This window comes from Somniosus microcephalus, chromosome 14, assembly GCF_052327205.1.
Source record: "Somniosus microcephalus isolate GS21.2 chromosome 14, FLI_Smic_1.0, whole genome shotgun sequence".
Taxonomy (NCBI): domain Eukaryota; kingdom Metazoa; phylum Chordata; class Chondrichthyes; order Squaliformes; family Somniosidae; genus Somniosus; species Somniosus microcephalus.
This window is the reverse complement of record NC_141000.1, coordinates 76,143,725-76,157,388: the sequence shown is the minus strand read 5'-3', so window position 1 is coordinate 76,157,388 and position 13,664 is coordinate 76,143,725.

The following is a 13,664-nucleotide window of genomic DNA, read 5'->3' as shown; positions in this document are numbered from 1 at the left end:
TCTGTTTCCCTTTCTCTTAGTAAAGACTCAAGTATATTGAAGTAATAACTATTTCAAGTTTTGTTAAAACCAAAATAAAATATTGATAGCACAACTACAATTGCAGAAGCAAAGGCATCATAGCAACACTGATTTGTGCCATCATTTGCTTCTGTTTGCAAATCTGGCTTACGGTGACACTGTCCCTTTGGCATTAATTTTTACCAATGGATGTTATAAATATTCTGTACCAAATTGATATTCTAAGAAAATAGTTTTTGTTTTCAGAAATATATATTTTTTTAACTTCTGAGATGAACAGCTTACAGACAAGATACCACATTGCCACTTAGAAGCAGATTGCTTTTTATTAATAGAAACTGCAGTTGGTCACAAGATACACAGCTGCATTGCAGATGACATCAGTCAGGTGTGGAATGTTTGCAGGATTCAAACTACAGACGCGAAGGAGGCAAGGGGAATGTGCTGGGGGCCGAGGGAGTGCTGCATGTGACTCAGCAATACATTGAACTGTTTGTGAGAGAGATTTATTGGTCATATGTTTAGTTTCAGTTAAACAATGCCAATGATTGTTACTGAATTTATACCAATATGAAACAGGTCCTGAATCCAGTGGTTTACAGCTAGTGGTGTAAGTCAATCTAGAACAAAGTATGAAACTACTGTAGTATGAAAACTTGTCTCCTTGGATCTATGTTTCATCTTTCATTGGTAGGCATCTCAGGCTATGTAAATATCTCCATCTTTGCAATCCACAGCATATTGTATACTTGTATTTTCAGGCACCTGTACTTCAGGATTGAAATTCAGGGTTGTATTCCCTAGAATTTAGAAGGTTAGGAGGTGATCTGATCAAAGTTTTCAAGATATTAAGGGGAACAGATAGGGTAGATAGAGAGAAACTATTTCCGCTGGTTGGGGAGTCTAGGACTAGGGGGCATAGTCTAAAAATTAGAGCCAGACCTTTCAGGAGTGAAATTAAGAAACACTTCTACACACAAAGGGTGGTAGAAGTTCGGAACTCTCTTCCACAACCGGCAATTGATGCTAGATCAATTGTTAATTTTAAATCTGAGATTGATAGCTTTTTGTTAACCAAAGGTATTAAGGGATATGGGGCAAAGGAGGGTATATGGAGTTAGGTCACAGATCGGCCATGATCTCATTGAATGATGGAACAGGCTCGAGGGGCTCAATGGCCTACTCCTGTTCCTATGTTCCTATAAAATTAACCACACAGTAAAGGTAGCAAATATTTTTAAGCATTATACCACTGAGACAATACCCGAAACCGGCTCAACTCAAATCATTTTTCACTAATTCAACACTAAGGCCGCGATTTTACCAGCGCTCAGAGTGCAGGTTTGGAGGCAGGTCCACTGTCAAAATCGAAATGATTGACAGCGGGTTGGGAACCCACTCCGAATCCGCCTCCATGTAAGTTTCCAAAGTGTCGGGTCTGCGATTTCAGAACAGACCCGACACCAAGCGGCAGGGGAGGCATTTAAGATAGTTAAATGCTTGTTAAATGCTTGTTAACTACTATTTTGCCAGCCTATTTCTATTTTACCACATTTTTAACAGGGTTCACGTCGTTCGGAGATCACATCAGGTAAGTATGTCGGGTTCTCTATGTCTCCCCATTGCAGTGACTAGGTGACAGCTACAAAAGTGGTATGAGAGCTACCATTTCACAGCTGTTCACTTTCCAATGTCAGAAGCTTGAGCCTTCAGGACTTGGAAGACACTTTTGAGCTGTATGCAGTTTGGAAGTGTTTGGAGTAAACTCTCTATCCACTGTCACCTCCTTGGAGCAAGCTCTCTCACCGTTGACAGATGGCTTCTGTCATCTCAACTTCAGCTGCCATCTATTCCAGCAACATCGGTGCCCTTCAAAAAATCTCACCTTGGTCCTATGAATCCCTCCACGATCAGCCCCAACACCAACATCACCAGGCACATCAACATCACCAATAACAATACCAACCTTCTCCACAATCACCTGATGCTGCACATGACACAGGCCATCAACACCCGACAGCATTGCTGCCCGAGATGCCAGCGATGGCTTCACCATGGCCAGATTTACTTCACTTGACACTGTACACCCTGACTGCCACATGATGCAGCAGGTTGACACCACCCCACACCAACACCATAAAGCATCCCTATAATGTCCAAGCCATTCCTTTTACACTCATCACAATTGGGGGGGGGGGGGGGGGGAGTTGTGTCTCAACATTCACTGGAACTCACTAACGGTGGCATAGTGGTTAGCACTGTTGCCTCACAGCGCCAGAGACCCGGGTTCGAATCCGGCCTCGGGTGACTGTCTGTGTGGAGTTTGCACATTCTCCCTGTGTTTGCGTGGGTTTTCTCCGGGTGCTCCGGTTTCCTCCCACAGTCCAAAGATGTGCGGGTTAGGTTGATTGGCTATGATAAATTGACCCTTAGTGTTAGGGGGATTAAATACGTGGGGATAGGGTGGGATATGTGTTGGTGTAGGGGTTACGGGGATCGGGTGGGATATGTGTCGGTGCAGGCTCGATGGGCCGAAATGGCCTCTATCTGCACTGTGGGGTTTCTGTGATTCTGTGATTCTGTGAAGACACTTCTAAAGGTGAGCATAGATCTATCCAATAAGGTAAAGTGTTGAAAATATAGATTTCAATGTTTGACAACACATTAACAGAAACTTCACATGAACATTGGCTAAACCACCCAAGTGCCTACCCTTGTGTGTTGTTAGATGGTATGCTTGCAGTAGGGTGAGGGTGAGTGTGAGGGGTGGCTAGTGAGATGGGGAAGTGATAATATAGATAGAGAAGGTTGGGTGGAGGTGCAAGGTAAGTTAGTGTGTAAAGATGTGCAGGGGTAGGGTAGGGAAGGCAGAGTGATGTGGATGTGATGAGTGGCACAGCAGGATGAGGTTGAGTGTGGTTTGGCAGTAACGTTTCGTGATCTGCTCAGATCATTGGAAGGCTTGCGCCACTGCAGCCTGGTCCTCCTGACGACATCCCTGCTTTTGCCCTCCAGTACAATGTGAAACCAGGCTGCGTTGGTGTCCTGGGGAGGTATCTTCCGCCCATGGGAAGGGAAGAGATCCTCCCTGTGTGCTGTGACTCTCTCCATAAGCATATGGAGGGAGTCATATGAGAGCCTGGGTGCAGCCGTCCACCTTTGTGCAGTGCTTGTCAGTGTTTGCAGCACCTCAATGCTGTAGAACACTGACAGAACAACTGTCAAAGTGAATGTGGACATGGCCCCTTTAAGGAAACTGGCTGATGACGCATCATCAAATGACATCATCAGACCCGCTTCCTTTTAATTGGCTGGGAAATGCACAGGTTGGGCTTAACAAGCCCAATCTATGTAAAATAACTTGGGGAGAGCGGGCTGGAGCCGGGAGCGGGACCGGGACCCCCGAAACACCTCTCCCGCCGCGATCCCGCCTCTGCTGGCAAAATCACGGCCAAATACTTTACTAATACTAATACTTAAATGATTGCAGTTTTTTTTTGCTTGCACTAACTTACCTTGGAAATCCATTAAATGATGCTGTTTGCTATTCGGTGAAATGGAGGCTTCAAATAGCAGAGATCTGCATTCAAATCAACATCCTCAACAAATGGGAAGGACATTGTCATTGTCCACAGCAAAGCCCAGAGCCTGAGGAGTAGCTAATTCAAATAATCTTGTGTTTTTTCCTTCTATAGGTGACTGACAAGTAGTGCATTTTAAACAAAGCCAAGGTGAGTTGTTTAGCCTCTAAATTTGGGCTCCTTATAAGGGTTGGAAGTACGACTGTGAAAAAGAAATTTGACTTCTGTATGGGGCAGTTCAGGAAACGTAACACTGAATCAAGGAGAGAGGGGTTGCTAGCAGTTAGACAATTAAAAAAAGCTCCAGGCCTCAAGCAACTTATGCTTAGTACACAGAAGATACATCCATTGTCTACTTCTTAGTACCAATGAATCCGATCTCTCAAACTAATGCTCTTTCACAAAGGAGATAGTAGGGAAAAAATGTTACCTCAACCCACCCAGAGCCACTAATAATATTGTCACCATTTACAGGGTAACAGAAGTCGACGGTCGACACCAGTTAATCCCACAGCAAGGGCTTCTCCTGTTAGCTGAGTGCAGTTGCCATTGGAAACCACAGAGCAGCTCGTCATGTCCTCTCCTGGATCATAATGTATGGAGGATGGGATAAAAAAAAGGAAAACAATTTAGGTGAAATACGCTGGACTAGCAGCAGAGGAGCTTGTGTGCTATTGTAGCCTCATGCAATTTAGACTAACTTTAAGCACACCTGCTCGGCATGTAATTTTCCCAGAAGCGTCTGCCTAACTCATTTTGTGAACAACTTGCTGATTTTTGGGTTTCAATGGCACAGGGTTGGATTTTTAAGACCCGGCCATCAAAATTTAACATCCATTTTTGGTGATTATCAAATAATTTCATTTACATGTAGGTGAGGGACAGTTTTCCAGCACAACTGAACAGAGGCATTATAATAACAGCAATTCAGTCCAAGATTCATTCAACTAGAAAAAAACTATTAACCTTTACCCTGGGGCTGGGTAAGCGCTCTTTACCCTATTATATTATGCAGACCATGGATTCAGATAATTATTTGAATACTTGCCAATGGTTGTTATCTGTTTTTAGCTCTCTCTATATTACAAGTAGATTTTCTACAGTATTACTCAGGAAGTCAGTTTTGATGCAAGGTCATTCACCTTAAACATTGGCCCCAATATTTGCAGGGAGGGAACGGGGGAGCGTGTTTGCGGAGTGTGGGGGGGTGCAGGAAACCGGAGATCCCGGGCACACGGAGGTTCTGCCGAATTTATCAGCAGGACCTTATTATCATTTTTTTATTCGTTTCCCACCCGGCAGCCAGATAGATTGACAGGCTGGCCGGCTGCCGGGCAGGAAAGCCTGTGGTAGGTCACAGCCGGGGACCATTGAGGATGATCCCTGGCAATTGGCAAAGATCGCGGGCATAAGGCTTGCGGGTTTGGAAGGGGGGTGGCCAATCGCGGCAGAAGATTTGCCTGAGGGGCCAGGGGGAGTACTCCTGCTCCTTCTGGCTCATAAGCAGTGCTATAAAAAACACTTATCTGCTTAATCCGGCTGCTCCCATCTTCATTTCGCTGCCTAGTTTTCCCGAGCCCTGGGAAACCCGGCCGGCCAGTGTTAAATTTAAATCAGGCTCCCAACTGCACTGTGGGAGCCCAATTTAAATATTATAATGAGGTGTCCCGCCTCTCGAGAGTGGGACACATGCCCGCCTTGTAACCCGCTGCTGTAAAAATGGCAGCAGGCATGTACTCAGCAGGTTGGAGGTCACGTTACGCAAATTTTCATTTTTAACCCCCCCAACCCTCTCCTGTCTCGCATGAGGAGGTTATCAATCCCCCCATTAACTCTGTTTCTCCCTGCACAGATGCTGCCTGACCTGTTGAGTGTTTCCAGCATTTTCTGTTTTTAAGTCCGAGTACATGTTGTTTTCGAACATGAACCTACTAAGACCTGACAGCTTCCATCTCTTGCCCTCCCCACAGAGCCAGTGATGCCCATTTTCCGCAGCAGGGTTCTGCTCCTCAGCTCTTCCCTTTCTCCACTCAACCAAATGCCCCACTTAATTTCTCTCCTCTCCGCCACCACAGGACAGACTTTCTCCTCTACCCCTCACATCGTAAGGTGTCTCTCTTTTGCCATCACTAATAAGGTCTCTCTCTTTCTCTCTATGCCCACTCTGTCTTTCTCTCTGTGCTCACCCTCAATCAATCCCAAGTGGGTGTTTCTCACCCTCTCCCTACCCTGCACCCTACAGAATGCCTCTCCTTCTCCATTTCTCTATCTTCAAGAGAGTCCCTTTCTCTATTCCTTCCCTCCCCAACAACACCTATCTCTGTTTAACTTTTCTCTCCCTGTTCCCTACTGCTGAAATAAAGATGTAAGTTTGTTCATTAAAGGTGGATGTTCATTAAATATGTGATGTGCATATTGGGGACATTGTTGGTTATAGGTATAAGAAGCCAATTCCTTTTTGCATATGCTGGAAGAGCGATGCCCTGGGAATTGTTATTTACATTGGAGATGGACCCCTACACAAGGTATTTCTTTAAAATTTCAATGGGACCATTCTCTCTGGCTTCTAAACATCTGGAACCAGTTGGCGGCATAGTAACAACAGCAACAACTTGTATTTATATAGCGCCTTTAACGTAGAAAAATGTCCCAAGGCGCTTCACAGGAGTATTATAAGACAAAAAATTTGACACCGAGCCACATAAGGAGAAATTAGGGCAGGTGGCCAAAAGCTTGGTCAAAGAGGTAGGTTTTAAGGACCATCTTAAAGGAGGAGAGAGGTGGAGAGGCAGAGAGGTAGGGAATTCCAGAGCTTAGGGCCTAGGCAACAGAAGGCACGGCCACCGATGGTTGAGCGATTATAATCAGGGATTCTCAAGAGGGTAGAATTAGAGGAGTGCAGATATCTCAGGGGGGTTGTGGGGCTGGAGGAGATTACAGAGATAGGGAGGGGCGAGGTCATGGAGGGATTTGAAAACAAGGATGAGAATTTTGAAATCGAGGTGTTGCTTAACCGGGAGCCAATGTAGGTCAACGAGCATAGGAGTGATGGGTAAAAGGGACTTGGTGCGAGTTAGGACACAGGGAGCCAAGTTTTGGATGACCTCAAATTTATGTAGGGTAGAATGTGGGAGGCCAGCCAGGAGTATATTGGAATAGTCAAGTCTGGAGGTAACAAAGGCATGGATGAGGGTTTCAGCAGCAGATGAGCTGTGGCAAGGGCGGAGTCGGTGATGTTACGGAGGTGGAAATAGGCGGTCTTAGTTATGCCGCGGATATGTGGTCGGAAGCTCATTTCAGGGTCAAATATGACACCAAGGTTGTGAAAAGTGTGGTTGAGCCTCAGACAGATGTTAGGGAGAGGGATGGAGTCAGTGGCTAGGGAACAGAGTTTGTGGTGGGGACCAAAAACAATGGCTTCGGTCTTCCCAATATTTACTTGGTGAAAAATTCTGCTCATCCAGAACTGGATGTCGGACAAGCAGTCTGACAATTTAGAGACCGTGGAGGGGTCGAGAGAAGTGGTGATGAGGTAGAGCTGGGTGTTGTCAGCGTACATGTGGAAACTAACGTTGTGTTTTCAGATGATGTCGCCAAGGGGCAACATGTAGATGAGAAGTAGGAGGGGGCAAAGGATAGATCCTTGGGGGACACCAGAGGTAATGATGTGGGAGCGGGAAGAGAAGCCATTACAGGTGATTCTCTGGCTACGATTAGATAGATAAGAATGGAACCAGGCGAGTGCAATTCCACCCAGCTGGACGACGGTGGAGAAGCGTTGGAAAAGGTTGCAGTGGTCAACCGTGTCAAAGGCTGCAGACAAGTCAAGAAGGACGAGGAGGGATAGTTTACCTTTTTGTCACAGTCACAATGGATGTAATTTGTGACTTTGATGATAGCCATTTCAGTACTGTGGCAGGGGCGGAAACCTGATTGGAGGGATTCAAACATGGAGTTACGGGAAAGATGGGCATGGATTTGGGAGGCGACAATACGTTCAAGGGCTTTGGAGAGGAAAGGGAGGTGGGAGATGGGGCGGTAGTTTGCAAGGACGGAGGGGTCAAAGGTTGTTTTTTTTGAGGAGAGGGGTGATGACGGCAGATTTGAGGGAGAGGGGGGCAGTACCTGAGGAGAGAGAACCGTTAACAATGTCAGCTAAGATGTTGTTGGTGGAATATGATTGTTCAGAAAGCTGAAATGGGGTGAACATTTTTGTGCAATATGATTGGTGAATAACAAAATTAGAAAAATAACCAAAATAGCCTATTAGATAGAGGAAAAAGAAAACTGACAAACCAAATCAAGAGTTATAATGTGGACAATGATCATATCAGACATAAGGATTTTTATTATAAATATATTTTTATGATTTCCTATCACCCAATTGGAGCACAATCTGTTCATCCTTTACTTGTAAGGACCCTAATGCACACATGAGTGTTGCTAATAGTTACATCTAAAGCTGTTGGCAAGTATGTACACCCTGGGCCTCATGAATTTGGAACCATGCCAGAAAGCCAATAGAGAAGACAGTAAACATATAAAGGAGCTAGGAATGTGGCTGATGTGTGGCTAGAACAGGCACCAGCCAGCTGGAACCAAAATTGTCTCTTTGAAATCTGGGTAGGGACCTGTGACAGAGATGGAAAAATGCTGTTTGCCAGTTCTAGTGCTAGACACAAATTCAGATATACAGATCATATCTGGGTCTCTATCCCTGTGATGAAGACTCATTTACTTCTTTTTAACTGAGCATTCTCTGCAGCTGTTAACGCATATACACTTGTCTTGTAATAAAATATCGGCAGAACTAATAGAAGGGGTGTCCTTTTAACACTGACTTACTCATTAGAATTATAGAACTAAAAGTAACTAGGTAACAATTTTCAAGGGGTAATGTTCTTTATGAAAAATGTTTGGTAAAACTTTTATTGCGTTCGGGAGCAAGAAAAGTTGACATTGTGCACAAGTGACGTGAGGATGTGTTTCAATAGAATTTATATTGCCATGTCATGTGCTTGTAAAGAAAGGAATAAATGTTTGCCTTTAAATTCATAAGATTGAGAAGTGACCTCAACATACCTGAGCTAGGAAGCCCAAAAGGTCACCCAGGTTTTATGCTCATTGCTACCCAGTGATCTTCAGTAGAAAATGCATAAGTATCGCCATCAGATGAGAATAGAAAGAATAGGAAGGGGGATAGGCCCCAGGCAGGTGAGGGCCTCATTCAGATGCAAAAGTCGGGGTCTGATGGCATCATTCAGATCAACATTCCCGCTAAGCTGCGTGGCCGCGCAGCGGTCTGGATGTCTCGTGCCTGCCACTAACCAGCTTTCATATGGGAGAAACCGCACATGCACGAAAATTCACGCAGCCAGTTAAAGGGACCGCGCACCAAAAAAAAAATAAGAGGGAACATTGATTCAGACCCCGACATTATTTTACCCCCGGCCGCGGGCTTGAGCCCAGTGCAGATCGCGCCTGGAGAAGCTGGCATGAGAAAACTCCAGGGCCAAAAGACGCCCATATAAGTAAACATTAAAAAAATTTTGAAGGTAACATTGTTAGCCAGGTGGAGCAGGAGCAAGGAATCGTTGAGCCTCTCCTGCCCCAGGCTTCCCTTCTCATTCCTGCCACCTCAATTGGCTCGGATCACCGCCCTATCACTAACCTTATGCCAGGGGGCATTCCCTTGTGCCCCTGGAGGCCTGCTGTCATGCAATTCCCCGTTTTCATGTCATTCCCCAGCCTCCACGTCATTGCCATCAGGTTTGCATGGGAGTTGGGCCTGATCTATTGTTATGAGGCCTGGAGGCCTCACGTCATGAGTAAGAGCAAGCTTGCCACTCACCCCACCAGTCCCATGCTGAACTCGCACCCCGAGTTAAAATTAAGGCTAATATTCTCTGCATTGGCTCAAGTACTATGGATGGTAGCAATCGTAAAGTGTTACTGCTGTGCTTCAAAGGGGAACTGACGAATGTATAATTGCTCCAACAATTTAACTGCCAGACTTGGAAGGAGGGGGACATGGGTGAAGGAAGTGCAAGTGGTCATTTTACAGAGAGGGAACTGCAGGTGATATTGAGTGCACTGGACACAGCAAAGACTACAAGCCCTGACAACTTCCCAGCTATAATACTGAAGACCTGTGCTCCAGAACTAGCTGCGCCCCTAGTCAAGCTGCTCCAGTGCAGTTACAACACTGGCATCTACCCGACAATGTGGAAAATTGCCCAGGTAGGACCTGTCCACAAAAGGCAGAATAATTCTAACCCAGCCAATTACCAACCTATCAACCTACTCCCATCATCAACAAAGTGATGGAAGGAGTCATCAACAGTGCTATCAAGCGCCACTTACTTACTAATAACCTGCTCACCGATGCTCAGTTTGGCTCCCGACCTCATTACAGCCTTGATTCAAGAGCTGAATTCCAGAGGTGACGTAAGAGTGACTGCTCTTGACATCAAGGCAGCATACGACACCAAGGAGCCTAGTCAGTGGGGATTGGAGGAAAACTCTCCAATGGCTGGAATCTTACCTGGCTCCAGCGATATCTTGGATACTCCTTCTCCCTGAAATCCCCCGCGCCCCCGCAATTGATCTTCATATTGGTGAAGAACTTAAATGTATATCTATTCTTAGATGGCATAGACAGTCCATCAACAACTCCTGTTGAGATAGTAACTTCATACTACAAATGGACCCAAACCAGTCTGGGACTCCTTTATGATGTTTTGTCTATGGTGCCACATGAAGGCACTACCACCACAATTGGGGGAAGAAAGTACTTTCCGTTTTCTTCAGTTAGCTAAGTGGGTAAAACTGTGTTCCATGTCAATGACACACTGTATCCTGTATGTCTATTTTTGGCATTTAATGATAAAAAAGATTCCTTCAGATATTATGGCCCCGATATTTACGGGGAGGCCGGAAGTGCCGAGGTACCCGCTAAGGTCAGAGACCTGGAAGTCCTGCCAACCTCATTATAATTTTTTTCTTCCATTTCTCGCCTGGTAGCCAAATTAAACTCCCCAATTCTTTCATGCTTCTTGTAAACATTAGTCACTCAGTAGAGGATGGGACTCATTAAACGTCAAAAGCTATGAAACTGATATTTTAAGTAATTTATTAACTGGTCACGGATAGAAAACATTTTAAAATGAAAAGATGTGTAAATGCTTAGTTACAGAATAGTGCACAGCTTATTGTGGCTTAGTTTATAGTTTTAGTTTAAACTTTCAGACAGAATTTGAAAGAATTGGATGTCCATTACTGGCACTGATGTAATTTTTTACGTTGAATTGTTAAAGGACGGTTTGTCTGGTTTGCTCTTGGTTTCTTTTCAGATACAGGAGGTGACATTGCAGACTCAGCTCACAAATCAGCAAGTTAATGCGTCAGAGCACTCTCTAGTGTCAAGAAACAGCAACCCAATCTGTTCCGTTTCCTACAGATATGGTCCCTTGATGAAGGATTACAGGAGGTGACTGACACGCATCAAGTGCCTGGTGTCACTGACTGCATGAAAATTGGCATTCGTGCCCTCACAATCAACAAACCCTAGTCTGTGGCTGAGGGGCCATCACTCCATTAACAGAATGTGGGTTGGAACGTAGCTGCTTTGCACATTAACCTGTCAGCACAAATGATTCATTCATTTAATAAGTAATTGCAAAGCAGAAGGACCCTTCCATCTACTGGTTTCCAAAATAAATGTTTTTGCAGTAAAGGGTTAAAGTTCATGAAGGATGTGCTCTTGAAATCTCTGGAAACTATTACTCCCAAATAATAAACATGTATCATAGAGGCCTATCTCACTGTCACCTTTAATCTGCCTGCTTTTCCAGCAATAACATTATCTTCTTCAGAATGTCTGATTCCCAGAATTTCATTTTCTATAACAGTCAGACCTTGACATGAAAAGGAAATCAAAATGAATCAGATCGTGGGAAAATTAGACCATTAATTCCTCTCACAAATACGAGAAATCTCTTAAATTCTCAGATGTGAAAGGGTTACTGGTTCAGAAACCAGGAAAATAGGAGTGATTGGTTATTTTTAAGGTTGATGCGTCAGAAAAGATCTAAAAACAGCTGTTTTGAGTGCACTGTACAGTGGGAGTGCACTAAAATGAACATCATCACACTGCCATGATGACATGGTGTTTATTTATTTCCAGCAGAGACCCGAAATCTGTCATTTTGATGTGATGTCTGATCTATTTCAGCACATTGAACACAGGAAGGATTGGAAGCCGCAGTCTTTGGTTGGATTACATTGCCACTACTGTTAGCTGTGGGATCAGTATGTACTGAGGAGCATGTAGTGCATATATATAAGAATTAATAATGAGGTCCTGTGACCAAAGCTTAGTATTTTGTCACCAATGTCACCTTTACCATACACTGTCCACATAGGAAAACCTTTAAAGAATTAGCACCACCTAATGCTTAAATTATACATAACAACTTGAGTTACAGATATCACTTACTTTTTCTATTTTGCATCTTTTCCAACTCAAAAATTATTTACTATGGAGTTCAATAAGCAATGTTCACACTGTATACACTGTGACATGGCCTGGTTGGCTATCTTAATTGCACCGAAAGGTGAGAGAAATAGCTTTGGATTTGGAAATCTTGCCGTATTTAATTAAAACTAACCCAACTGCGTCAAACCTGGAACTAGATGTGGCCGCCACGACTTCCTAAAATACAGTAAGACACTTGGGGAGGAAATCTCCAACTTCCCCCCAAAGCGTGCGCAAAATCAGTGGAGTAAGTGTCGGGAGGCCCGAACTATTTTCAGATTCGGGCTTGATTTGAATGTAGCTGGCAAGCTGTGGGTGCCAAATGGTTGCTCAAAGGCAGCTCTATGATTGTGGGCGGGTGGGAAATCGCCAGCTCCCATGCTGAGCGGGCCAGCAGTTTGGGCCTGAAGCGGGTGGGTGTTATGGGCTGTACTGATCCCCAAGGGAGGGGTGAGCAGAGGCTATCAGCGGGCTGCAGTATTTTTGTGGAGCCGGGAGGAACACAAATATAAAAGAAAACAGAGTTTGGCACCTTTGGTTCCTTTAAGGACAGCTGGTTAGGCTGCTCATCACCTGGTATAAATGGGCAGAGCGCTTGCGGCGCATATTCTGCCCATTTGTACTTCAAAATTGCAATCGGGGTGCTATAAGTGCGTAGTACCCCAATTTGCTAGTTGAACAGCCTGTTTCAGGTGGGCATGTTGTTTGCCCATTTACAGGCCTGCCTGAAAATTGAATCAGGTGGGCCTTGGGCGGCTAAGGGGCAGCTGAGGTCCACACCCCCGATTTTCAGCCGCCGGGTGCCCGTTTTTCAGTTGAGAAATGGGCGGCCAACCGTTGAAAATCGTCCCCTTGACATCTCAGTTTTAACCATGCTCCCCCACAACATCTTGTTGCTCCTCTCCCTCAATGCACAGACTCACACTCATACACAAACACACGCACAAGCACTCACTAACACAAACACACAAAAATAAACAGACACACATAAATGCAAACACACAAATGCACAAGCAAGCCAAAAAGAAATATCAGACTAGCTCATTAATCGGTGTTTAAACTAATTATTTGTGACATCACAACTAGGTCAAACACGGGTCTCTCTAAGGCTCATTCAATAAATCATTCCTTTCTGTCTCTCACGTCCTCCCCACATACTACAAATATTACAAAATTCCTTCATGTCACCAACCTATTTAACATGCTGGGAAGTAAAAATTTATATGCTTGCCCTCAACCAACACCACTAAAACAGGTTATCTGCTCATTATCACATTGCTGTTTGTGGGAGCTTGCAGTGCACAAATTGACTGCTGCATTTCCTACATTACAACAGTGACTACACTTCAAAAGTACTTAATTGTTTTTATTTTGCTATTTTTATTTTGCTTTATCTTTTCATTATGCCTAATCGTGAACTCCCTATCTATAATTTTTACGCTAATGGCATTATATAAATTTAAGTTGTTATTGTGAGATAAACTGGTGAATCAATGCCAATGTGTCAGCTGTGGCTCAGTGGGTAG